Source organism: Marmota flaviventris, chromosome 12 (genome assembly GCF_047511675.1).
Source record: "Marmota flaviventris isolate mMarFla1 chromosome 12, mMarFla1.hap1, whole genome shotgun sequence".
Classification (NCBI taxonomy): Eukaryota; Metazoa; Chordata; class Mammalia; order Rodentia; family Sciuridae; genus Marmota; species Marmota flaviventris.
In genome coordinates, this window is record NC_092509.1 from 78,212,717 (window position 1) to 78,240,262 (window position 27,546).

Consider the following 27,546-nt stretch of genomic DNA (forward strand, 5'->3'; position numbering starts at 1 on the left):
GCTCCAGGAATGCCCGGAGAATCCAGGGCTGGCCTGTTAGGTCCAGGGGGATGAGAGCGAGGGGGGACTCGATTGGGGCGCCGGCGCCTCCTTCGCCCCCGGCGCGGGAGCTGAGCGACAATCGGGCTCCGCACACCGGAGGGGGCGGGGGCGGCAGCGGCACCCGCGGGCCCCTCCCTCCGTCTCCTCCCCCACCCCCTCCTCTAAACAAAGGATGTGATTCTATGTGAGAAAAGCTGGGAAAACCTGAGTTTTTCGAAGGGTCTGATATGGGAACGCAGTCTCGGGACCGGACCGAAAGACCACTCGCTTCTTTCTCAATGCGACACGCTGGGAGCCCTAGTCCGGTCTCCAGAGACCCCTCCATCCTCCCAGCGCAACAACTCACCTGCAGGGCTCCAGAATGCCCCTCCACCCCAACCCCCCGCCCGGCCATGGGTTGGCAGCCCTGGCACTCTCCCCTAATCCTCAAACTGCTCTCCCAGTTAAACCAGTCTCTGCTTATTCTTAGGAACTCACATCCTCCTGCACACATTACTCCGCAGACTCTGTACTGAGTCACTAAATTCCTTTCTCATCCATCTTTCAGAGCCTATTAGCAATTACCATTTTGCAGATGGGGATGCTGAGGCTCAGGAAAGTGACCTGGCTTTCCAAGAGCATCCCTGCCCGGGTCACCCCCTCCATGCTGCATTTCTTTCCTCCTCTTCCCTCTTCAGAGCACAACACCTAAGCCATAAGATATCTAGTGCAGTCCCCTGGTATTTACAGATAAAGAAGCAGGCTCAGGAATGGAGGGGACTTCCAAAAGGTCACAAGACAAATCCTAAGATGACCAGCGTAAAAAAACTCAGGATCCTGGTTCCCCACTCTGCTCTCTCCACTGTCCCTGCCACCTCCTGCCAGTCCCAGTTTAGGTAGCCCATTGGTGCTGTCTAATACCTACCCAGGCAAACCCTCGCTCATCATGGTGCCCTGCAGAGATTCAAAACTCCAAAATCCTTGTTTGTGCACATTGGTAAGGGACCCTAAGAGGGTGGGAGTACAGCTGGAGGTCCCCAGTGCCACACTGCCCCAATGTGGGACCTCAGGATGCCAAGAGAGGCATTCTGACCAGATGAGGGTGAGCCAGCTGTTTCTGCTGGGGGTTGTGGTGGATCGCAGTGAGGACCTGGGTGGGCTGAGACTTGGGCGTCTGGGAGGAGGGAGCAAACATAATTGAATCTTCCTTGGAGGCAGAAGAAGCCCAATGTGGAAAAGACAACTTTCACTTCAGCCTTCAGGGGGAGCAAGGAATCTGTGCCTCAGATAACAAAACTGCAGTATTCCCCAGAGTCTGCCTGGAGAAGGCTCCCCTCCAGATTCCCTCGCACTCCTAACCCAGGCCAGCCCACCCCCACCACCACCCAGAAGCACGGGCTTCTGCACCCACCCGCGCCTCTCAAACCTTCCCTTGACTCAAGTCCTCTATGACTCAAGGCTTGCTCCTAAATTTTCACTTAGTTTCCGAAAGGTCACTCATCTAGCTTTCGGAAAGACCCAGGAGGGCCCAGCTTGGGGCACGGATGGGTGATAGGGGTCACTCTTCTTAACTCTCAGCAGCATCTTCAGCTCTGAAGGGGACCCGAGCCCCGTGGACACACATACACACACCCACCCCCAGTTCTCACCCTGGATTGTCAATGTGTAGTAGAAGTATTTGCGTCATACCTGTAGGTGATTCGTCTGTTCCCTACTTCTGGGAAAATAAGCCCCAAACCGCCTCTCTTCCCTCCCTGCCTCCTCCCGGCAGTGTTTCCAGGCCAGGCCTTCTGCAGGGTCAGACCAGCCTGTTTGAGAACAGAGCTGACAAGACAGGGACCCTCTCAGAGGGCAGCTATGGGAAGAGCACGTTGTCTCCCCAGAGCCTGTAGCTGGAAGTGGGTGGGTCAGAGCTGAGCACAGCTTTCTCCATTTGGTGTAGTGGAAAGAGCACTCACTTGACTGCGAGTTGCAGGGCTGAAAGCTGGCTTCTAGGCCCTGCTTTGCCACTCACTGTGTGGCCTCTGGAGTCATTTTCCCTCTCTCGGTCTGTTTACTCACCATTCCAGCAACGTCTCTCATCCTTTCCTGCCCCAGTGGCTGGAAAATCCATTCCAAGCTGGGAGGGCCAGGCTATGATGGAGACTGGGTCTTTCCCCCTGGAAACCTCCCAAATCCTGGTTCTTTATGGGGCAGACATCAGGGCTGCAGAGGAGGTTTGAGGGGGAAGAAAAGGAGGGGAAGAGAGGAGGTGAGAGTCTGCCATGGGCAGAGGACACTGTGGGAAGGGAGAGGTGGGACGGTGGAGCCAAAGTGACTGGCACTGATGCCGAGCCCCAAACTCTCTGTCCCAGGACCCTCCAACTAGATGACCATCCCCACACCAGGGTCCACTTGTGCCCACAGCCGTGTGACCCTCCATGCTTTACCCTGCCTCCTGCAGCCGAGTCTTGGTTTCCTCCTCTGTTCAATCAGTGCCGCCTCACAGGAGGGCTGTGAGACTTAACCCATGGGCTTGGCGGGGAGGGTATGTGGCACAGACATTTAATCTAAAAGGCAGGTAGACACCAGGACTACTAGAGGGGGCAGGGGGGAAAGGGAAAGCCAGTGAAAAATTCAGAATTATGAAATCTGCTCGGTACAGTCAGTGGCACTAAAGTTGAGGGCGGATCTCAAAGGTGCCAGGTTTAAGTGCCCTGAAGGACTCCTAATGAAAAGCTTTTATTATGCATATGACTCTGGAGGCAAGAGAATGCCACAGAAAGCATAGCCCACCCCCTTTACCTCTGGGTCCTATTTCTTTCCTTCCAAAGGCCCATCCTGGCTTTCTCAGGCTCCTCACACCAGCAGCCTCACCACTGTGCGCCTGGTGTGTGGGGAAGACACTTGGGGGGGGGGCAACCCTGCTGAGCAGCCCTGTACTGCCTGCTTCCTGGTGCTCCCCACATGGGACCTCTCCGGGAGCCTGAAGTCATCCCTGCACACCCCAGGACTCCAGCAAGGGGGCTTAGCTGAGCTCCTGAGGGGACTCCTTGCAAATGGAAGAGATTTGAAGAATTTCCTCTGGGGCTGGGGATATGGCTCCGTGGGAGAGCACTTGCCTAGCGCGCATGTTGCCTTGGGCTCCATCCCCAGCACCTGAAGAAAAAGAAATTCTCCATCTCTTTCCAGAAGCAGGCAGGAAACATTTTAGACTCCATCTCACTTCTCAGCCTTTTTCTGGGCAGTGCAGGAGGAGAACTGTTAGGCAAGAGCAGGCATTTAGGACAAAAAGATTCTGGAGGACGATGGCGCGGTGGCACATGCCACCTGTAATCCCAGCAGGGGGCTGAGGGAGGAGGATCTCCAGTTCAAAGCCAGCCTCAGCAAAAGCGAGGTGCTAAGCAGCTCAGTGAGACCCTGTCTCTAAATAAAATACAAAGTAGGGCTGGGGATGTGGTTGAGTGCCCCTGAGTTCAATTCCCTATAACCTCCTCCAAAAAAAGATTCTGGATGGCAAGGAAGCCTGGGGCCCTTCCTCCAAAGGGCTGTCACCTGTCTGTCCCTGCCTTGACTTCCTAAGCTCCCCCACCACCCTTGGCACTCTTTTCCCACTCCGCCTCCCCCAGACTTGCTGTGTAGGTTTCTGGGCCTCGTCCCCTTTCTTCCCTCCCTCCAGTTGCCTTCTCCCAGGTCGGGGCTCTTACAGGGACATCCTGAGTCTGTGGGAAGGAGCAGAATGCAGAATGTCAGCACAGGTTAAGTGTTCCTATATTTGTGTGTTTGTGGGGGGTGGGGTGGGAGGAGGACATGGGATATGGGAGCCATTTAGTCCAGGTCCCTCCAGACAGCACAACTCTTCCTAAATCCTCAAACAAGGGTGTTCCTTTCATTTCTTTTTCATCATAATTGGCCCCAGAACCATTTATTCGTGCATTGATTAATTCATTCTATTCAGCAATAAATATTGCTGACTTGGTTATTAAGCCACTTTTGTATACCACAGTGGGCTGAGCACTGGGCATATAGAGAAAACAAAGCCACACTATATTTTACTACATAATCGTTGCAGGTTTTATGCTTTTTTTTTTTTTGCAAAAAAAAAAGGTAGGATGTAACCATTATCTGAAGCTTTTTTCAAAACAAAATGGTGCCTGTATTACTTAAAAATTATTTATTACTAAACTGTCTTTGGCACAAAACTAAGATGCACAGAATATTCATGGATAGACATCAAAACTGAATAGTCCTTATCAATGCACATTATTTTTTCATGACAGCTTAGCAAACATTTCTCTGGTTTAAAAAAAAATAACACATTAGTTGTCATCCATTTCTGCATTATAGTCAAAATATTACACTTGAGAAAATTCACTACAGTGTTGAGAAATATGGACTTAGAAAATATAATCTTCCCAGCCCAAAGATTCTGCACCGGTTTCATTATCTGATGTGCTGTCCTCAACGCCACTCACTTAAGGTGTGTTTACCCTTGGGACTGCAGTACCCTGAACAGACTACCTAAGGTGGCTTTGGGAAGAACACTGACAATGCTCTAGCTCTGAGAATTCTTGGCTGTCAGTGTCAGAGGAGGCAAATGGACCTCCCTGTGCCGCTGGTGAATACATTGTTGCTCTCTTTATCATTTAAGGTAGAATTGAACCATGTGACCATTATGTCACCAAAGGTTATAAACCAATTTTTTGGATAGAAAAAACAGGGTGCAACTATTACGAGGTGGCAACAATTATGCTATGAATTACGTAGCCTCCCCTCTTGACCTCCAGAAAGAGTTCACGATCAAGAATGAGACATAGGCATCAAGGACCCCAAGGGCTCAGGGAGCCACCCCTGCTTGGGGCAGAGCAGCTCTGCTCTATTTCACAAATGGATTTCTGGTGTAAGACTTTGTTTGAACATGGATTTTATTAGCTCTGTGGATTGAGAAGACTTGAGGGCTGGGATGTGGCTCAGTGGTAGGTAGATTATTTGCTTAGCATGCATGAGGCCCTGGGGGGGGAAAGGAAAAAAAAAAAAAAAACCTTGAAAATCTGAGCTTTATCCCAGCTCCTCCATGTACTGCTGAGACCCAGACAGAGCCAAGGTCTGGGACGGGGGCTAGGAGGTGAGGTAGGCTATGCTCTGGGCCCTGGTCCTGCCTTGGGAATTCCTCAGGGAATTGATCAAGCAGCAGTTCTTTAAATTCAGAGCTGGGTTAAGCTAGGGTCCCTGGCTTCCACAGAGCTCCATCTCACAGGGGAGGGGGCCAGGATGCAAACACCCCAGGGAGCCACCGCAAGTGGGCACACACTTACCTAACAATAAAGTCCCCTCCCAGGTACACAGGAGTTTGGTGTTTATAAAGAAACCCTCCAGACAGCATCCCAGAATGCTCCCCACACACACTGGGAAGTGATGAAGCCCGTGTTAAAAATCCTTAATCATACATGAGGAAGCCCAGGCTGAGAGAGGTTCAAGGGGAGGCGTGGCAAAGCTAAAACTGGAACCCAGGTCACTGGAGGCCTGCCCCAGATGTGAAGGTGTCAGGCTCAGTAAGTAGTTGGGATGGCTGAGCCAATTGGTCCGAAAGGGCTTTTGGGAGGAAGAGAATCTCAAGCAGAGCACCCATTCATTCATTCAGCTGGTATTGACTGAGGATCTACTACCAAGATGGGACTTTCCTAAGGTGCTCCCCAAGAACTCAAAGTCAGTGGTTGGAGGGCAGGGTTGGTGTCCAGTCTTGCTCAGTCAGCCAGAGCTTGGTGTTCTGTGTGTGTTCTAGGCTCCTCAAGCAAGAAAGAGAGCACGCTGAGCTGGCCCAGGCTGGAAGAAAACAGCACCTAGCCTGGGCCCTGAGGAGGGGCAGGATGCTGGTTGTGTGGAGAAGCGTGGGTAGCATAGGGAGGGCTTTGTGGGCAGACAGAAAGAACACCTAGCCTAAGCGAGGGAGGTAGGAAACTGCCTGCTATATTTTGGGCAAGACCAGGGGACTGGCTGGGACACCAGTCTGACTCTGGGTAGCATAGTGACAGCGAGGGGCCACACTGATGGAGGCCCTAAGGGGAGGCTGAGAGGACTACAATGGGCAATGAACCCAATTAAAGCTCCAAAGACAACTTACCCCACTCCGGGAGCCTCAGTTCTCTTATCCTGAAAGAGAGATGACAATCACCTGTTTGACTTGTCTGAAAGTGCTTTTAAGAGTATGAATCGCTAGACAAACATCACGGTCTACTCTGTGGGTATTCCGAAGCCTTTGAGGGTTTTCAGCAGTGACCTGAAGGATCTGAAAGATGCCAGTTTAGAAGGAGCATCCCGGGACCCTGCAGAGGGAACCAGCGGAGGGGAGGATGGAGGCAGCCTTGGTCAAAGGTGGTAAAGGGCTATGTAGCAGGGAAGCCGTGGAGACAGAGAAGATGGGTCAGGGCGATGTCATGGGGAGGACTCCGGGGCCATCCATCAGCCAGGGCAGAAGGGGAAGGCAAAATGCTGCAGACCATAGGAAGACGTGAAGGAGAAGCGTGGAGGGGACAGAGGGTGGGTTCTGCCGGGCACTCGGGGCTTCTGGAAATGGCCAAGGGCAAGCAGAGCAGTGGAGGCCCTGGGAGAGACGAAGGCACTCAGGGGAGGTTGCGCAGGGGATGTTGGGAAGAAGCTGGCCGTGCCCCCCAGGACCAGGAGGGAGAGTGGCCAGAGGAGAGGGAAAGGGTGTGTTTGTGGGGGAAAGGGTGATATGAAGGGGTCACAGTTGCATTTGGTGACAAGAAGGGAACAGAGAACTCAAAGAACCTTCAGGGGAGGGACGGGCACCTGAGTGCCTCTGGGTTAGCGCTGTGATGGGTGGGAAAGGTTGGTTTAGAGGAGATCTGAGCATGCTCACAGCCCAGGAGGGAAGCGGCAGCAATGAGAGATGAATCAGAGGGAAGAGGCTGGGAGCAGACACCCCCAGCCAGCGTCAGGGACAGAAGCAGTTACTGACAGCTGGCTGGACACGAGGCTCTGGAAGTTCCTGGCTTTCCCCATCCCCAGACCTCCCCTCACCCCCACTGAGTCTTGAGGGGAGGCCCCCAGGCCTTGTGCCCAAGCCCCGTCTCTACCCAACACACAGCCAGCAGCAATGTGCCAGTCTCGCTGCATGTCCGTTCAGGACAGCCTTCTGTCCACCAGCTCTTCTGAAGGCCACGGCCAGGCCCCTGTCCTGACCCTGTCCACAAGGCACCAGCCATGGAGTTTTGGCTTCTGAGCCCCATCTCTAGCCAGTGTGTTGCTTCTGTTCAATCCACCTGCCACCCGCCGGCACCTGGGCCACCACAGGGCTCCACCCTGCATAGCCCTCCTCAGCCCGGCTAGCAAGGACACCCCACTTCCTGGACTCCTCAGACCCCGACCTCTGACAGCACAAGGGCAAGTGAGCCTCCACCTCCCCTTCCCTCACTGGGCAGAAGGGAAACAGAGGCAGGGGAATGATTTCTGTTGGAGGTTAGGCAGGCTGGCATGCAGACTCCCGGCACTTCCCTCCTTCCTGTGCACCCATCAAGAGGTGCCTTTGCCCCTCATGAAAGAGAAATGTCCCCACCACTTTCTGCATGTTCCTGGAGAGAAGGCCCTCAAGGCTGGGTGGAAAAAAGGAAGAAAAGCAGGACAGAAGTTCATAGCAGCATTATTTATAATAGCCTAAAAGTAGAAGCACCCAAATGCTCATCAACTACAGTTACCAGAATAAATTCAGGACACCCAGTTAAAAATTTTTAACAGCTTTATTGAGATATCATTTACATATCATAAAGTTCACCCATTTAAAGCTTACAGTCCAATGGTTTTGAGTACTCTATTTACAGAGTTACACAACCAGCACCATAATTTTAGAACATTTCATCACCTCCCTCCCCCACACACACAAAAAAACTTGTACCCATTAGCAGTCACTTCCCAACCCTCTCCACACCCAGCCCTAGGCAAGCACTAATCTACTTTCTGTCTCCACGGATTTGCCAGATCAGGACACTTCACATCAATGGAGTCATCCAATATATAGTCCTTCATGACTGGCTTCTGCTTAGCGCAATGTGGAAACTTGGTCTGAGTAGATCCATGTGTCAGCACTTCATTTCCTTTTTATGGCTAAATAATATTCCCCCCATGGACATACCACAATTTTGTTTATCCATTCTTTAGTTGATGGACATTTGGGTTGTTTCCACTTTGGGGCTATTATATGTAATGCTATGAAAAGTTACAAATGAATTTTTGTGCAAACATATTTTCATTTGGGGGGTAGATATACATAGAAGGAAAGGGAGAGCAGGGGCCTGGCCCCTTCTCCCCTCTCACCTTTATCTCCTGTACCTTTACAGAGCCTGGTTGAAAGCTATTATGATACCCTTTAATCAATTAAAAGAGAGGTTTGGAGGGAGGCCCCAGACCACCGGGTACTAAAACTGAGACAGGAGCTCAGGGCTCTCAATTCCCAGTTCAATGTTCTTCCGCCGCACCATGAGCCCTCTTTAGAGAGTCTGCAGTCCACTCAGTGGAAGAAATCCAAAGGGAACCTGATCAAGTGAACAGTTCACCTCACTCCTCTAACCCTAATTAGGTGCTTGTGTCCCAGGGTGTGGGGGCTGAGATGGAAGGGGCGGGCAGTGTTCTTGGAAGGAACAGTTTTTTATCTGCTGGGTAGAAGGCCACAGGCATGGGGCGGCCCCTCTCCTCAGTCAGCAGCTGGGGACCCAGGGAGCCTGTCAGCCTCTCACACGCACATATCTACAGCTAATCCTCCCCCTGAGGTGGCTCAGCAAAGATGGAAGCCAGGTGTGTGGAAACACTAGGCATTCGACCATAACATTGAGTCCAAACGGGTCACACGGCCTTGGCCACCGAGTCTGGTTCAGCTCATTCCCTCAACTCCAGTCTTCTCTGACCCCATGTCCCTGATCTTAAGCGGGACTCTAAATGCGAGTCCAGAGCTGTTCCCTTCAGATCTGCCTGGACCCCTCTGCCCTGCAGCCAGGCCCTGTTACCAGAGAGCACTGGACCTTTGCAAGAAATGTGCACCAAGCCTTTTTCCTGAGGTCAAGGTGGAGAGGTGGCGGGTGGACTGGCTGTCAGTGCCCTCTGTGGGCCCACCCAGGGTCCCCAAGGTGAAGGCCAGGAGAGCAAACAGCTGCTTGCCAAAAAGCCACTTACTCCATCTGGCTGGTCAGGGGCCCTGGGAGACACGGACTTCAGTGCTTTTCCATTTCTACCACCATGGCTGGCCAGAAAGTTGGACGACTGGATCCAGGACTTAAAATAGCTCCTTGATACACCGTAGAGTCCAGAAACACGGACGGGAAGTGGAGCAGGCAGAGTGATCTCCTCCCAGGGCCCAAGACCCAATCCAACAACACTTAATTGAGCTCATTTGCCTCTCACGGTCTCGTTGGTGGAGTAAGTGCAACTGTTTTCCCATTTCCCAGAGGAGGGCGCTGAGGCGGAGGGAGGGGAGGAGAGAGGGAGCTTGAGGACCTGCTGAGCGCAGAGCCAGGGGCAGCCACAGCCGCGCAGCCGGGCGCCGCTGCCTGGGTCGCGGGGTCCCCCTGCTGGCCGGCCGGCAGCAGCGCCGCTCGGAGGCCGCTCCCAGGCGAGGAGAGGAGCGAGCTTCACCTGGCAGATGGGCCCGGGGGCCCGACCTCCCAGGCTCTCCCCGACTCCCCCCAGAGCTGGAAGACCTGCAGGGTCGGCGCCGAGGACCCCCCAGCGAGCCTCCCCGCCCCAGTGGGCACTGTGTCCTGACGCCCAGCCCGGAGCCCGGGGTTCAGAGCGCGGGCTGAGCCAGGCAAACCTCCTCAACCTGCCCAAAGGGACGGGAGCCCTCCATCCGGAGAAGGCGCCAGGGAAAAGGACGCTGTGCTTCCTCGCCTTCCCACCCGGCCCCTCGTGCTGCGCTCAGCTCTGGAGCCCAGAGAGGGTGGTGGAGCCGCCCAGCTCCCTGCGGCTCCTCGGTCCGGTCAGACAGGAGCTTGGTCCCCAGAGCCAAGCGAATGTGGCAGGAAATCCCATTTCTTTCCCTTTTAGTGCACGAGTTTGAGGACAGTTCAACAAGGCTCGGTTTTCTCATCGGTAAAAGGCAACAATTTCCCGGGTGGGCCATCAGGAGGACTGGGGATACATTATAAGATCAATAGCACTGAGTGCTAGGTAGCTAGTACTGGTACTGAGGTCACTACTGGTTTCATAGTCCTTTGACTTTTCTTATGCTAATGCTTTTCAGCAGGCAGGTGGGAGTTCTGGGTTGAAAAGTGTGGGGTGTGGCCTGCCCTGTGAGTGTGAGTTCCCCAACCTGGTCACCTCCTTGTTCTCAACTCCCCGTCTGCAAGGGGAGGGGTGGCAGCTGCTTGCTTCCCCTGCTCATGCCCTGACCCAGCCAAAGGCCTGGCACAGCTGCTGGAGTGGCCCAAATGCCTTGGGTTTAGGGCTAGGTAGAGGACAGCTGGGGATGGGGGAGGAGGGTGAAGGGGTAGAAAAGGGGCACCCTTCTCCCTCATAATGTCCACTTACTCCACAGCTCCTAAGCCTTTCAGAGCAGGCTGGGACCTCTGACCACAGCTGTGGGGAGGGAGGAGTTGCCACTGTATCTGGGCCTTGTCCTCTGCCCTCTAGGGCTGCTGCCCCCAGGGCTGGACCCACCATCCCCCACCCCTTCCTCCTGCCCCCTCCTCCGCCCACATGCTGCCCAGCTGTCACTGCCCCTGAGCTGGGCACTCCGCCCGCCCGCAGCACTCATGAATCGCCAGCATTCACACTCTGACCCCAGAGCCTTCACCTGTTCCCCTCGGTCTGAGCGTGGTCTGTGTGGCCCCATCTGTTGTCCTCCGTCCAGGACTCAGGGCAAGAGACTGCACTTCAAAACCCCCAACTTCCACCTGCCAGGAGTGGGTGGGGAGGACTGGCTCAGAGGCAGGGTCTAATTTGGGGGGTCCTTATCTCCTTTCTCCTCATCCCGGCCCACCAGCCTGTCCCAAACAGCCTACATTCCAGCATGAAAAAAGCAAAAACCCAGTTCTTCTAAAAGGACCTTTGCATATTTATCAGCACCCCTGACTTCATGTCATTTATTCATGGCCAGCTCCTAGCCAGGGACTGCTCAGCATGCAGGAGCAAACAGAAACAATGCGGTGGGCACTTAAAAATTAATTCTTTATTATACAAGTAATTTGTGAATACACTTTCTCGATAAAGTAATAAAACCATTCGTTGTAATTCAGGCTCCAAATCTCTAGGATCAGTCCCCCAAAGCCAGACCTTTTCTCCTAAACACAGAGGTGACCATTGTTATAAGTTTGGTATGTATTTTTTTCAGGCGTTTTGTATGATATATAGTATAAGCCTATATTTTATATGGCATTATTAGTGTTGGGTTTTGAGGGTGTGTGTGTGTGTGTGTGTGTATGTGTATTGTAAGCTACAAATATTCTGCAACTAAATGCACTATAAAAAGTCTTATTTGTCCAAGTCAGGACATATAACTCTACAATCTTTCGATAGGCTACCTCAAGCCATGCAGCTGTGGCACATGCCTATAATCCCAGGGACTCAGGAGGCTGAGGCAGGAGGATCACAAGTTCAAGGCCAACCTGAGAAACTTCAAAAAACCCTGTTTCAAAATAAAAAAATAAAAAGGACTGGGGATATAGCTCAGTGATAAAGCACCCCTGGGTTCAATCCCCAATACAAAACAATAAAGAAAGAAAAAGAATATCAGATTCCTATGGTGGACACATCATGGTTTATTTACCCATGTCCCTAGTGATAGATAATCATATTGTTTCTCATTTTCTCCCATCAAAAACAATGTGTCTCTATCACAAGTTTATGTCTTCCCCAACATGATCCTACCTGGTCCCACCTAGTCCTGTGTTCTTACCCCTTGTGAACAAACAGATGTAGCATTTACACGTTTTGAAAGTATAAAAATAGCAAAAAATGTCCTTAGGAGCATTTTATTATTTTTAGCAATGCTTAGCTGTTTTTTAGCTAATTTTTAGGAATTAAGCTTTTTTTCCCCAAAAATCCTGGTGTCCAATAAGATGATTTCTGTCTCCACATAGGGGGAAATTACTGCTCTAGGCAAGAGAGCTACAGCCAAGAGTAGTGAAGTTCTCTCTTAGAAAGTGAACAGAAGGAGTGAGAAAAAGGTAAAAAACGCTGCTTATTTACCACAGCACTTTACAACAGGGAAAGACTGGAACGTTTCAATGGAAAGGAAACAGTTAAGTGAAACTTGGGATGTGTTCAGTGGAATATTATGCAGCCATTAAAACGATAATTAGGAAGACCATACAGGAGCATGGAAATGCTTCCAATATTAAGTTAAAAAGTAGACTACAGAATTAAAACCACATCATGATTACAACTACGCAAAATGACATGGGCATTCAAAGATGGGAAGGGAATCTAGATAAATGAAAATCTGATTTGTTGTAGTAGCAGAATTGTTGGTGCACCGTTATTACTGCTGATTCCCACTCACTGCTCTAATGTTGTTAGTATAACATGGGATTCGTGTTAAAGTGAAATAGCAATGAGAAGAAGGGAGGAGAGGAAAGTGAATGAAAGAGGGGGAGAAAGGAAAGGGAGAGAGCAGAGAGGAAGAAATGAGAGGACAGAAAGAGAAATAAGAAAGGAGGAGACAGCAAACGCCCATGTTTGGAGGGCGGGGCCATTTTAGCAGCTGTGTCTGCCAGTGTCAACTCAGGCCAGACCCTTTGGACCCAAGAGTTTTCGTTGCATACAGAGGCTGGCAGATCTCTGCATCTCTTCTTCCCTTTCCCCTAATAATAAAGCCCACCAAGAAGCCAGGGATACCAAGCCCAGGATTGTGCTCCTAAGGTGCTCAGAGTCTAGCAGGGTAGGGAGAGATGGAGGCATAAATATGTGAGCCAACTATTACAGTAATAAACAAGCACTCAGGTGAGGGCTAATCCTCTGGAAGTGGAAGCTATAGGGTCCCAGAAGGCTTCACAGAGGAGGGATGTTTGAGGATAGGCAAGAGATTGTCAACTAGAGAAAAGGGAGTAGCACCCTAGGTAGAAGGCTCATGTGCCAAGGCCCTGGGTTCTAAACACAAATCAGAACTACTTACATTAACGTTGAATATGGCTGGACACAAAGTCCAGAAGGAACAGAAATAAGAGATGAGGCCTTGAATTTATCCACAGGGCAATGAGAAGAGTTGAAAAGTTTCATCAAAGCTAGGGCACACTGACTTGTCCTTTAGAGAGGGAACAACCCTTGAGGGAATGAGGAAAGTGGGTGAGAATGGTGCCAAGTGGAGAGAAGGAGCAGCCATCAGGCAGTTGTTACAAAAGTTCTGGTGACAAGAGCTATGGCCTAAGCTGGGACAGTCAACAGAGCGGGGTTCAAGGGATTCGCTCAAGAAACCCTTGTATAGAAAAGACAGAGCTTTCTCCATTCATTCTGCAACCATCTTTTGAGGGCTTGCTATGGCACCAAGCATCCGAGATCAAAGATCAAAGACACTCAACATCCTAAGAGGGGAAGACGGACCGGGAGGTGGATAGTTATGGATGGATGTGAAAAGTGCTCCGATAGAGAGAAGCCAGTGTGGCCACCTGAGACAGGAATGGGGGAGCTGTGGGAAGGGAGGGAGGAGGGGTCCATCCTGACACCTGGGTTTCCCCTCACCTGGGAGTGGAGAGTGGAGCCGTCAACTGAGACAAGGAGCCCAGGATGAGGACATGTGTGGGCACAGGTGATTTTCACTCAGACCCCTCACTCTTCCTCTGCCCTTCCCCCATTCAAAAGAAAGCCAAATGTGAGTTAGGAGTCTGTTGTCTTCCCAGCCAAGGAGTCACGTGGAAGGTTTCAAGAACAGGGCCTAGTGTATAAATGCCCAGTTAACGCTAACTTAAACAAACAAACAAAAAGCAAAAAGTGTAGCCAGGCGCACGACTGTAATCCCAGCGCCCAGGGAGACCAAGACAGGAGGGTTGTGAGTTCAAAGCCAGCCTCAGCAACAGTGAGGTGCTAAGCAACTCAGTGAGACCCTGTCTCTAAATAAAATACAAAATAGGGCTGGGGATGTGGCTCAGTGGTCGAGTGACCCTGAGTTCAATCCCTGGTACCAAAAAAAGGAAAGGAAAAAATGCAGAAAATTAATGTAAGATCCAGACTCATCAAGGCCTCTCTCCCTCCTTCCATGACCAGAAGGGAACACACAGCCCCTGGCCCTGAAAGGCAGTCCATCAGGGACCCCACCACCTCCCCCACTCCCCTCCCTTTACTCTGCTGATCTTCCTTTGGTTTATTTATTTATTCATTTCATTTTTATTTGGTGCTTTATAGATACACATAAAGGTGTAATTCACAAGGGACTTTTGACAGAACTAGAACTCAACCTGTCAAGATGAGGTTGTTAAAAAAAAAAAAAAAAGAGTTTGGCCATAAATATGCAAAACCTGAGCTCCCTGCTGGTAGATGGGGCTCAGCAATGAGAAACACTCAGCGCAGAGGGATCTCTGCAGTTCATTTCCCTGCAAAGGAGTTTGCTTTGCACTATGGAGTTTGCACTCTGCACGCGGCAAATCACATGCATTGCACGATACCATGGAGAAAGCCAACAAAATTACAAGGTTTTAAAATTTTTTTCCCCATGCTTCAAGTATTATATGCTAGCTGAATTTGGGGAGAAGATGAAGCCAAGTATGGAGACATTGTTTATGTGGATGCTCTTGGGTGGTGAAGTCATGGAAACTTGGGGGGAAGATTTGCTGAGCTGCTTCCCAGATGAAGAGCCACGGGGGATTAAAAGGCTTTGAGGGACCCAACTCATCAGGCTGCGGGCCTTACTGCAGTACAAGACTTGTAAACACTCGGAATTTGTTTGACACATTGCTGATGCCCATGTTGAACTTAGGCTGGACACTGGACTCAGGACTGACCACTGGAACTCCTCTCATTTCTTATTGCATGACTATTTCAAGCACAGTGAAATCATCAACGGTACAGAAATGTAGCGCTGTTGATGCATATAAAGTCACATGGTGGGGAAAAGGCTCAGATTTGGACAAGTATGGATTTGCTTTAGGTTTCTGCACTTTTGAGCTTTTCTCTTTTAAATTTTGTTTTAGTTGTAAATGGACACAATATCTCTTTATGAATTTATCTTTTATGTGGTGCTGAGGATTGAACCCAGTGCCTCACACATGCAAGGCAAGTACTTTACCACTGAGCTACAGCCCCAATCCTGCTTTTGACCTTTTGGATGTTAACCTCTATGGAGTGTTTATGGCCCAGTCACAATTCCTGGTACGTCACCTGCACTGGTTCATTGGAACCTCTCAACAAATCTATGTGGGTAATTTCTAGTATTATTTCAGTTTCACAAATGATAAAACTGAGACTCACAGAAGTTCAGAGGCAAAGACTCTGAATTGGAGCTGGGCACCATGGCCCATACCTGTAATCACAATGGCTCTGGAGGTTGAAGCAGGAGGTTCATGAGTTCAAAGCCAGCCTCAGCAACTTAGTGAGGCCCTCAGCAACTTAGCAAGACCCTGTTTCAAAATAAAATATAAAAAGGGCTAAGGATGTGGCTCAGTGGTTAAGCACCCCTGGGTTCAATCCATAGCGCAAAAAAAAAAAAAAAGTCCCTGTTACCACTTTGTGTACAAACTTGAGAATATGCCTACATTTCCAGGCATCAGCCCTCTCGGTAGGGCTTCATTTCCAGGGAACTTATTAAGGCTCACCAAGAAGACTCAGCTTTCCTAGAATTTTAGACAACTCTGAATAAGTACCAGACATGACCTATTGTGTGGCCTAACTCTGGACATCTAGGTCTATTTTTCTCTTTCATGAAAGGACAGAGACCCAGACTAAGAATCAACAACCCAGGGATAGAACTCTGGAGCCTGTATTGAGATGTTCCCAGACTATGCACACAACATGGCTCCGTCTGTTATACACCTGTTATGGTTTACATATTAGGTGTCCCCCAAAAGCTCATGTGTGAGACAATGCAAGAACATTCAGAGGTGAAATGATTAAGCTATGAAAGCCTTAACCCAATCAGTGAATGAATCCCTGATACAGATTGAGTGGTAACTGAAGATGGGTAGGGTATGGCTGGAGGAGGTGGATCTGGGGGCGTGGCTATAGGGTATATATTTTGTATCTGGAGAATGGAGTCTTCCTCTTCTTTCTGATCATCATATGAGAGGCTTCCTTCCGTCACACTCTTCTGCCATGACGTTCTGCCTCACCTCAAGCCCCAAGGAATGGAGCGGGCTGTCTATGGACTGAGACCTCTGAAATGGCAAGCCCCCAAATAAAATTTGTTCTTGTCAGGTCTTTTAGTCACAGCAGTGAAAAAGCTGTCTAAAACAATACCTGTTTTTGTGGGCTGCACTAATGGTTTCAAAATCGACCCACACCTAGCATAGGCCTCTAAGAGAGCGCCTCTGCATACGTTTTCAATCCAACTGCTGGTAACAATCCAACTTTGTTCAGTTGGCTTACTATTGTTATTAATATTTAAAAGTTATAGACTTTGGTTCTGAGGTGTAGCAGAGTACACTGAATAATCCTCACAGTAAAGACAACAATAAATACGGAACCAAATATTTAAACACCTTTTTAAATGCATCAATAAACTGGAAAAGAATGAAAGGCAAACCTAGAAGCCTAAAATTATGTGAAAGCAGGCAGCCAGAGAGGAGAGCCTGACACAGATGTCATTGACACTGAGCTTCAATTTACACAACTCAGAGGGTTTACCAGCATTGGGGAGTCTGATGGAAGACCACACCCCCAGCATAAACCCAATACACCTGGAACACAAAGAATGAATTCAAAATACATAGGTGCCCTGCCTGTCTGTCTTGAATTTGACACTCAGTAGAGGGGAGAAAACACCTCCCTTGGAATTAATTACTGCCAGCTACACTTGTTTAGGTTTGAAATCCCAATTCATACCATCTTGGTCATCCAAAAAATCGAAAGCCAAGAGTTTGCTTTCTTATAACTCTGGGCTGCAAGTGCCCTCAGTTGTCTGCAATAGCAAATAAAAAATGCTCCTGGAGAAAAGGAAAGCACCCTCAACCCAGGCATCAGAGAATTCCCACAGATATGTTCTTAGAAACCTGAGTGTGTTAGTCAGCTTTCCATTACTCTGACAAAATGCCTGAGATGAATCACCTTGAAGGGCTGAAAGGTTTATTCTGGCTCACAGTATCAGAGGTTACAGTCCATGGCCACTTGGCCCTGTTGTTCTGGGTCTGTGGCAAAGCAGAATAGTATAGTGGGGAGTACATGGTTGAGCAAAGCTCCTCACTTCATGGTGGCCAGGTAGCAAAGAATGAAGAAGGGTATTTTGGTCAAGGGCAAGACCCCAATGACCTAACTTCCTTCCATTAGGAACCACTTCCTAAAGTTTCCACAACCTCCTAACAGCGCCATCACTGGGGACCAAGCCTTCAACACAGAGCCTTTGGAGAATATTTATGATCCAAACCATGACAATAAACTCACAGTAAAAAATACATACGTAAGTAAATCACGAAACACAAGGAAGTAAAACACCATGAGCAAGAGTCCACTGAGGAATAAAACTGAGAGCATGGTGGTTCACAGCCCAGAGAAATTTGCCCTCTCAGGGACATTTTTGATTGTCATACTGGGCGAGTGAGTGAGATGGGTGCTACTGGCATTTGGTGCGTGAAATCCAGGGATATTGTTAAACATCTACAATGCACGGGACAGCCTGTTACACCAAAGATGTATCTGGCCCAAGACAACAATAGTGCCAAAGTTGAGAAACCCTGAGATACAAATTTATCTGCTTGTGCAAAGTTTCTGTATTGGAAAAGTTTCTGTATTAACTTAAGGATATAAAAGAAGAAATTTAAAATGAATAAAGAGAAAGGAAATATATATCAAGCAGATTTGAAAAAGAACCAAATAAAATTTCTAAAAACAGATTAAAGTAAAAATAATTGGGATTAAAATAATCATTTTGGAGAACAGTTTGGAATTATCTAGATAATCTATGACCTAACATTCAATGTCTAGTATATAACTCAGAGAAACTCATGCACGTGTGTTCAAATATACAATGATGTTCATAGCAGCATTGCTGAAACCGCTTCCCACAAAACAGGGGAAATATAAACTCGAATATCCACCAAAAATAGAATGAAAAATTATAATATACAACTGAACACTTCACGGCACTGAAAATAGAGGAATCACAGATGCAAATATGGATTAACCTTTAAACATAACATTGAATAAAAGAAGCAGACCCAAAATATATACACAGTAGTAGTAGTTTACAAAGAACAAGCAAACAAAATCAGATATTGCAAGCAAACTGATTTAAAAAAAAAAAAAGAAATGATGACATAACAGATAGGGTGGTAGTTTTTGCTGAAGAAGGAAGGGGTTGGGGTTCAGAAGGAAGGGGTTCAGGAAATTATACACTGTGGGTTTCAGGGCTGTTGTTAATATTCCATTTCTACTTGGGTAATTGTTTATAATTAATTATTGAGTTTGATAATATATAGTCAATAACATATATTCATATCTTTGCGCCTTTCTGAATTCTGTTATATTTTTCACAACTTAAAAAGTGTTTTTAAAATTAGATGGACAGTTTTAATAGCAGATTAGACAAAACTGAAGTGAGAATTATTGTACTAAAAGACAGATCTGAAGAAATTATCCAGAATGCAGCACCAAGAGCCAAAGAGATAGAAAGTATGAAAGATTTAATCAGAATTCTAGAGGACAAGAGAAAGAGAAAGGGTAGAGGCAGTATTTAAAGAGTGGCTAACTGGAAATTTCTCAGAATTGAAGAATAGATCACTGGTAGTGGTCTACTAAATTGGAAAGTTCAACTAATCACAAGCAGCATAAACAATGTATAATCCACACCTAGAACACATCACAGTATTCTAGAACTTCCAGAATGTTTAAATGTTTTTAAATTTAAAAAATAAAATATATTAAAAATAGAAAGAAAAGATGTACAGTCATGAATCACTCAAATGGTGGTACATTCTGAGAACTGTGCCATGAGAACATTTTATCATTGTATGAACATCATAACATGCCCTTACACATACCAGATGGTATAGGCCAGACCCTTGATGTGGCCTCTTGATGCACTCAAGAGGCTTAATAAACATGAGGTGTTTGAGGCTGCTGCTGGTATTCATGTGGCAAACCCTGTAAACATTTTTTTAATAAGTAGAAGGAATAAATATTGATAAAAATACAGCATAGTAAATGCATAAATAAGTAACATTTTTTTATCCAGATTCTCATCACTATAACAAAATGTCTGAGATAATGAACTTATTGAGAAAAAGCTTCTTTTGGCTTAGAGTTTTGGAGATTTCAGTCCATGATCAGTTGGTGCCGTTGCTCTTGGACCTATGGCAAGGCAGCATAACATGGTAGGAACATGTGTCCGAGCCAGATGGCTCACCTGATGGCCAGGGAGCAAAGAAAGAACAAAGAGGAGGCCAGAGTCCCACAATCCCCTGAAGGCAAACTTTCAGTGACTTAAAGACCTCCCACTAGGCTCCACCTCTTAAAGGTTCCAACATCTCCCACTAGCACCACACTGAGGACAAAGCCTTTAACACATGGGCCTTTGGGAGACACTCAAGATCCAAATAGTAGCAATAGTCATTTAACATCATTATCAAGTATTATGTATTATACTTTAATAATTATGTGTTATGCTTTTGTATCACTGGCAGCACTGCAGATTTGTTTACACAAGCATCACCACAAACTTGTGAGTGATGTGGTTGTGCCATTATGTTACAACAGCTATGTCTTCATTAGGTGATGGGAATTTTGCAGCTCCATTATAATCTTAGGAGACCATCATTGCATATATTGACTAAAATATTGTTATGCAGTGAATGACTGTAGAAACAGTCAAGAATGACAATTATGCGGATTGATTTTTCATCCATTATGAAATCCCAGGGATAATGGAATAATATCTTTAATATGGTTTAATATATAAATCTCATCCTGGATATGTGTGTGGGAGTGTACTGGAATTGAACCCTGGCCTCATGCATGCTAGGCAAGTCTATAGAATTTTTATGCCTGTGAAAATCAAAACAAAACAAACAAAAACCTACACAAAAATTAAATAACTCAATGAATTAAAGAGTAAATCATAATGGAAATTCAAAATATTTACAAGACCTTAAAAACTACATGTCAATTTTATGAAATACAATTACTTACTCATAGATACATTAAAAATAAAACAGACTGAAAATTAATGTGCTAAACATTCAACGTAGGAAATTCAAGGGGCTGGAGTGGTAGCTCAGTGGCAGAGCACTTGCCTAGCATGTGTGAGGCACTGGGTTTGATTCTCAGCACTGCATACAAATAAATAAAATAAAAGTATGTTGTCCATCTACAACTGAGAAGAAGGAGGAGGAGGAGGAGGAGGAGGAGGAGGAAAAGAAATTAAAGAAAAGACCCAACAAATTAAACTCAAAGAAAGTAGAAGGGGGAAAGCAACTTAGAAACAAGATTAATAAAATAGAAAACAATAGAGAGGATCAATAGTGCCAAAAAATTAGCTTTTGAAATATAATTTAAAAAAAAATATTGGCAAGAGTGATCAAGTAAAGAACAGAAGGCACAACTCAAAAAATATTTGAAATGAGAAGGGTGGATTAAACAAGATACAAAGATTTTAAAAGATGTAAGATCAGATTGAGAAAAACTTTTATGGCAAAACATGGAAAATTTAGATGAAATGGAAAAAATTCTTAGAAAAATATAATTTACCACAACTAACCCAAGAAGAAATAAACTTAAGTAGCCTTATGACTAATAAAGGAATTAAGTTAGTATTTCTACCACAAATTCAAGAAACAATCTCAGTCTTACAAATACTTCTCCGGAAGTATAAAACAAGAAACAATACCCAACTCATTTTACAAACGTAGCAGAACCTTGATACCAAAATCAGATCAAGGCCATTTTATCAAGAATGTTGATGCAAAATCTAAATAAAATATTGCAAACCAAATTCAGCAACATTAAAAAATGTATTACATCCTGACCAGAATGAATTTATTCAGGGAATGAAAGTTGCTCTATTGTTTTTTTAAAGAAAGCAATTAATGTAATTCACTTCATTAATAGATTAAAGGAGAAAAATCATCTCATTTGCTGCTGAAAAATATGTATTTTACTAGATGTATATCCACTAAATCCACATCCTTGACAAAAACTCTTAGTGAACTCAAAGCAGAGGGAAATTGATTAAAATATAGCTTTTAAAAACTTGCAGTAAACATTATATTTAATAGTGAATTCTCTAAAAAAAAATTTTTTTTTTTTTTTTTTTGCAGTGCTGAGGATAGAACCCAGGGTCTCCTGCATCCTAGGCAAATATTTTACCACCAAGCTATATCCCCCCAAAATTAAAATTCCAATTACTTGGAATTTTAAACAAGCTGCAGAAAAGGGGAAGGAAAATAAAGGAGGGAGGGAGGAAAGGCATAAGAATTGAGATGAAGGAATCAAAATTGTCATTTTTCATGTATGATAAGATATCTATGTGGCAAATCCTAAATAATCCACAGATAAATGACTAGAATAAATTGAAGCACTTGACATATTTACTGGACACAAAATCAATATACAAAAATCCAATTCACCAAGTCAATTCTATTTCCATGAACAAAAATCAATTCATTTCCAGTAAAAAAAAAAAAAAAAGCCAGAAAATGTAACTTATACTATAATCATTTAAAACTAGGTAACTAAAAATAAGTCTTTAAAAAGATATGCAAGATTTCTTATGAAGAAATATTTAAAGCTTTATTGAAAAACATTAAAGAATTATCACTTAGTATAAGAAACACTTGTGGACTGGGGATATAGCTCAGTTGGTAGAGTGCTTGCCTCACATGCCCAAGGTCCCAGGTTCAATCCCCAGTACCACCAAAAATATAAAGAAAGAAACACTTCTGTAGAACCTACTATATGTCAAGTGCTTTTAATCTTTTACAATTAGTAACCTAAAAAGTCCTCATAACCGAGGCTGGGATTGTGGCTCAATGGTAGAGCACTTGCCTAGTAAGAGTGAGGCACTGGGTTCGATTCTCAGCACTGCATATAAATAAGTAAAGTAAACGTCCATTGACAACTAAATTTTTTTTTAAATCCTCATAACCACCCTAAGAGAAATGCACTATTATTGTCATCATCCCATTTATAGATGAGGAAACTAGAAACTATTTCAAAGTCACAAACATATATATTGGAACTTGAACCCAGGAATCTAGGTACAGGACACATGCTCTTAATTATGTATTATATTGCCTCTCATACTGAGTTAAATAAATGAAGACAGACGTCCTATTTATGTTTTGGAATACATAAATTAGAAAGATCACTTCTCACCAAAACTGATCTGTATCAAAACCCCAAGAGGTGCCACAGGTTCAGGAGCAGCATCTCCCAGGATTTTGAGATTCACTTGCTGTTCAGAGGGCAAATCAAATTATTGCTGGGACCCATGTTGAAGCCAAGAACTGGACTGTCCTATATTAAGCACCTATTATGCTGCTCCTACCTGTGAAAAAAATAGTTGGTATCAGATTATTCTTCACACCAAGATTTTAAATGCTGGATATAATTGAAGGCACAAAGAGCAACAATTGCAGCCAGGACTTCAAGGGCTTGAAGAAAAGGGAAAATGCATTGAATTGAGCCCAATAGTCTAGAGATATTTTCCCACGAAGGCATTTGCTTAAAGGTGTATACATGAAGCAATGCTACAAGAAATCAGCAGACTTTTGGCAATGTTTATGGTTCATGGAAGACAAAACTGGAGCTCAGGATCCCAGGGCTTTCAATCTAGATACTAGAAGTAAGGGTGTCATGGGAACAGAGAAGTCTCAACTGGATAAAGTTTTTCTAATAACAACCCATCTACCTGGTAGATGAAAATTAAATCCTTATCCAGAGGAAGTTAACATCATATAGAGCTTCTGAAATTTATCAAACAATAACCAAAAATCAATCAAAACTGATAGCACATAAAAGATTAAAAGACAAGAGAGGGATAAGAAAACTGAGACCCATAGTTGGTTCTGATTTTTTAATTTATCAGATTCAGACTTTAAAATATCAATGAGTAATGTGTCCAGGAAAATGCATTAAAGATAGCATATGTCAGTTGAGAATTAGAATCTTTCAAAAAGCATTGAATAGAAATCCTAGGACAAAAATACAATAATGAAAATTAAGAATCCATTCAATGTATTTGACAGCAGATTAGACACAGTGAAAGAGAGTATCCATAAACTGGAAGATGAAACAATATATTCAGATTAAATTAAAGACCTCTAACAAAGAATGGGAAATACATGAGAGACGAATAGTTCATGGTTAAAAGCCCTACATACGTGCAACTGGAGTTCCAGAAGATAGGAAAAAAAGCTAATGTGATGCAGTATGTGAAGATACTAATCTAGAATATTTCAAAATGGAGCTACAGATTCCAGAATATCTATAACTTCCCCCACCAAAAGTACATCATTGTAAAACTGGAGAAAAGTATCATATCAACATTGAAAAAAAGTACATCATAGTGAAACTGGAGAAAACAAAGAGAAATTGTTTACAAACAGGAAGAGTCCAGAGACATTGTTGCAAAGGAGCAACTATAATACTGTCAGCTGATTTTTCAACAAAAATATTGAAAGCCAAAAGGGATGGAATGACATATTTAAGGTGCTAAAAACAAATAACCATAAATTTAAAATTCTATAAACAGCAAAAATAATCTTAAAAAGATGTAGGTTAAAGGTTCTCAAACTAAATAGAGTTTATCACCAGCCCACCAACACTAAAATACACATAAAAGTAAAATGATCCCAGAGGGAAAGATGATAATTCAGGCAGGAATGAAGAACAACATAAAGTAATAAAATGTGAGTAAATCTAGAAGGAAATTTATTACTAAAACAAATAACAGTAATGTCTTACACGGTTTTATATATGTGTAGAGTTAAATGGAAAAAAGGAGGTACTTAAAAGAAATTAAAGTGTTGTCAGTTCCTTATTATGTAAAAAATAGTAAAAATAGTAATTGAAAGTACAGTAAGCCAAAGGCACATGCCATAATTAAAATAATAATAAAATAATACATCAAAAATAATCCTAATGGAGAGTAAGAGAGTAATGGAATAGTAAATAAATTGATTAATTCAAAAGGAGGCAAGAATTTTTTAAAAAATAAATGAATATGGGGAAAACAGAAAACAAAGAGCAACATGATATATTTAAACCTCATATCTGTAATTGTTTGAATAATAATGAACTGAATATCCCACATAAAAACATACTCAAGTTTTTAAATGCTGCTTATATTTAAAACTTATTTTAATATATAAGTTCAGAAAAAGATTAAAAGTAAAAGGATGGAAAAATATGCCTTATTAGCCCTAACCAAAGAAAGTTGGTATAACTACACTAATTTCAGACAAAGTAGAACTTAAGGCATAATTGTAGTGGTGCCCCCTCCTCCACCAATGCATTTTAATTAAGCTTCTCCAGAGACCCTTACCATAATTGTTCTTGTTAACAGAATAACAGCAAAGACTTCTGCAAAAGAGCTCAGTGTGGTTAGAACTTTCTATTTCCTGTTGCTCTGTCTTGCAAAAGCTAAGTTTAATCACAGATTCAATGATGTTATTCTGGCTTTTGTGTTAAAGTGTGTAAAATCTTTGACTATTCTAAAAAATGAGACAAAATGCACTTTCTGAGAACTCAAAGAAAAAAAAAGATACTTTAATGTAAACTCTTGCAAAAATGTAAACCTCCAAGTCCTCCCCTCAACAAAGTTCAAGAATTTCTAGACTCATTTTCCAGAGAGTTTTAGGCAATACCCCCTCTGGACCCTGCAGCCAATAAATCTGCTCCCTGTTAATTCTTCAGGTATCCAGCCTCATTTGTCCTACATCAATAATTTATTATCAGAAATAAATAGGTTAACAATGAAAGAATGGATTCAATAAAAGACAAAATAATTCTATGTTTATGCATCTATTAGTTACAACCTTAAAATATATGAAGCAAGCAAAAATCAACAAAATGAACAGATAAATACACAATTCTAATTGGAAATTTTTACCACATCTCTATTAGTAATTGATAGATTAAAAAGTCAAAAACTCTGTAGTATAGAGAAATTTTGAGTGGCATGATTAACAAACCTGACCCAAATATTAAACTTGCATAATGTATGTGCTTTTCAAGTACACACAGGTCATTTACCATAAAGTATTCCTACAAGCCTCTAAAAGCTAAAACCACAGAGTATGTGCTCTGACAACAGAGGAATTGTCTTAGTTTGTTTTCTGCTGCTGTAACAGAATACCACAGACTGGGTAAATTATAAACACTAATTTATTTGGTTCACAGTTTAGAAGCTAAAAAGTCCAAGATGGAGTGCTGCATTTGGAAAGGGCCTTCTTGCTGAATCATAATGTGGTAGAGGGCATGAGAGTGAGGAGGGAAGGGAGGTTCGAACTTATCCTTTCATCAGGAGGAGCCCATTCCAAAGTAGCAGCATCAATCCATTCATGAAGGTTTTGCTCTTGTGACATAACCATCTCTTAAAGGCCTTGCCTCTTAATACTATTACAATGGCAATTAAATATCAATGTAAATTTTGGAGCAGGTTTTGATATCATACAAGTAATTAAGAAAAGTAATAATGACAAAAAGATAAAGAGAATATCACCAAATGTTTAGAAATTGAACACATTTTGAAATCACCTACAAATGATAGAGTAATTCACAATGGAAATTAGAAAACATTGCGAAGTGAATGATTATAGAAATCCAAAATATCAAAACATTTGAGATGCAACTAAAGCAGTGTTCAGAAGGAAATTTATGTTCATATTTTAGAAATGAAGCTTTAATACATACATTACAAATAAAATCTGAAAAAAATAATCCAAACATCCAAGAACCAGTCAAAGAAGAAAAAATTAAACCCAAAGAAAGTCTAAGAAATAGTATAATAAGGATAAGAGCAAAAATCAATGATATGGATTTAAAAAAAGGCATATAACAGAAAGTCAACAAAGCCAGAAGTTAATTCTTTGTATGACTAATCAAGTTAATAAATACTTTGTGAAGCTGATTACAAAGAAAACATATATTCCAATATCAAGAATTTTAAATCATATCCTACAAATGCTAAAAATATAATAAGAGGATGTTTTAAACAATTGCCAATACATTTGAAAATTGTCATTAAAGGAAAAAGTTCTTGAAATGCACAAGTTACTAAAATTAACACTAAAAGAAATAGAAATTATTATTCTTCCTATTTCTAGTAAAGAACTTAAATCTGTCATTTAAAAACTTCTTATGAAGAAAACTCTAGGATTGTATGGATTCCCAAGTGAACTCTTCTAAGTATTTAATGAAGAATTGAGCACAAATCTTATACAAAATCTTCAAGATAATAGAAAGAGAAAAAATTTTCTCAATCTGTATTATGAGGGCAACATAATCATGGTACCAAAACCTTGTAGGAAAGAAAAATTGGAAAGTTACACATCAGTCTCCCTCATGGACATGCTTGAGAACCCTAAACCTAATATTAGCTTAATTAGCTTATGAAATGCAATGCTATATCAATTACATACTATGAACTCTTACAACTTGTAAGGAAATGATGATGTGTTACAGTTTGAATCCTAATTGTTCTCCAAAGACTCATGTGCTAAAAGCTTGATTGCCAAATTGTGGCACTATTAGAAGGTAACAGCTTTAAGAGGTGGGGCCTAGTGGGAGGAAGTTAGGTCACTGGGGGTGTGCCCTTGGAGGGGATATGGGGAACCCTGGCCTCTTTTCTTTGCTTCCCAGCCACCATGAGGTAAGAAGCTTTGCTTCACCATGTGCTCTGCACCAGGATATTCTGCCTCACCACAGGCCCAAAAACATCAGATCCAAATGACCATAGATCAAAACCTCTGAAAACCAGAAGGCAACATAAAACTTTCCTACTTTTAAGTTGATTATCTCATCCATGACAATGGAAGAGGCATAATCCAATAGAAATGGATAAGATACTTGAGTAGGAATTTCACAAAGAAGACTGAATGACCAATAAACATTTGAAGAAATGCTCAACTTGATTAGTCATCAGAAACATTCAAATTTTAAGCAGGAGATACCATTTTATTCCCTCCACATATACAACAGCAACAAAAAATTTAAGTTTGACAACATCACTAATCTAGAAGTGTTAATTGGCGCAATCATCTTGGAAAACAAATTTTACATGATCCAGCAATGTTTAGGAGGCAAGGACTCTGTGACTTAGCAATTCCACTTCTCTGCCATATAGGAAATCAAGCAGCATGAAGTAGAAAACTCCCTGAGGCATAGTGCTCCAAATCTGGGGGGAAACTACTTTCCATAAGCAATGGAATTGAGAAATCACTAGTATGTTCACACAATCGAATT

The 27,546-nt window shown here is 43.8% G+C and overlaps 1 long non-coding RNA gene across 1 annotated transcript in view; it reads right to left on the reverse strand.

Annotated features, from left to right (window-relative positions):
• Positions 1-3,084: 3,084 nt before the first annotated feature.
• The window catches only part of LOC139701416 (uncharacterized), a 43,425-nt gene continuing 18,963 nt past the window's right edge, over positions 3,085-27,546 (reverse strand). The window contains exons 2-3 of the long non-coding RNA XR_011703993.1: positions 6,122-6,150; positions 3,085-3,261 (exon numbers count right to left, since the gene is read on the reverse strand). This is a non-coding gene — a long non-coding RNA (uncharacterized lncRNA). The remainder of the gene's footprint in view (positions 3,262-6,121; positions 6,151-27,546) is intronic.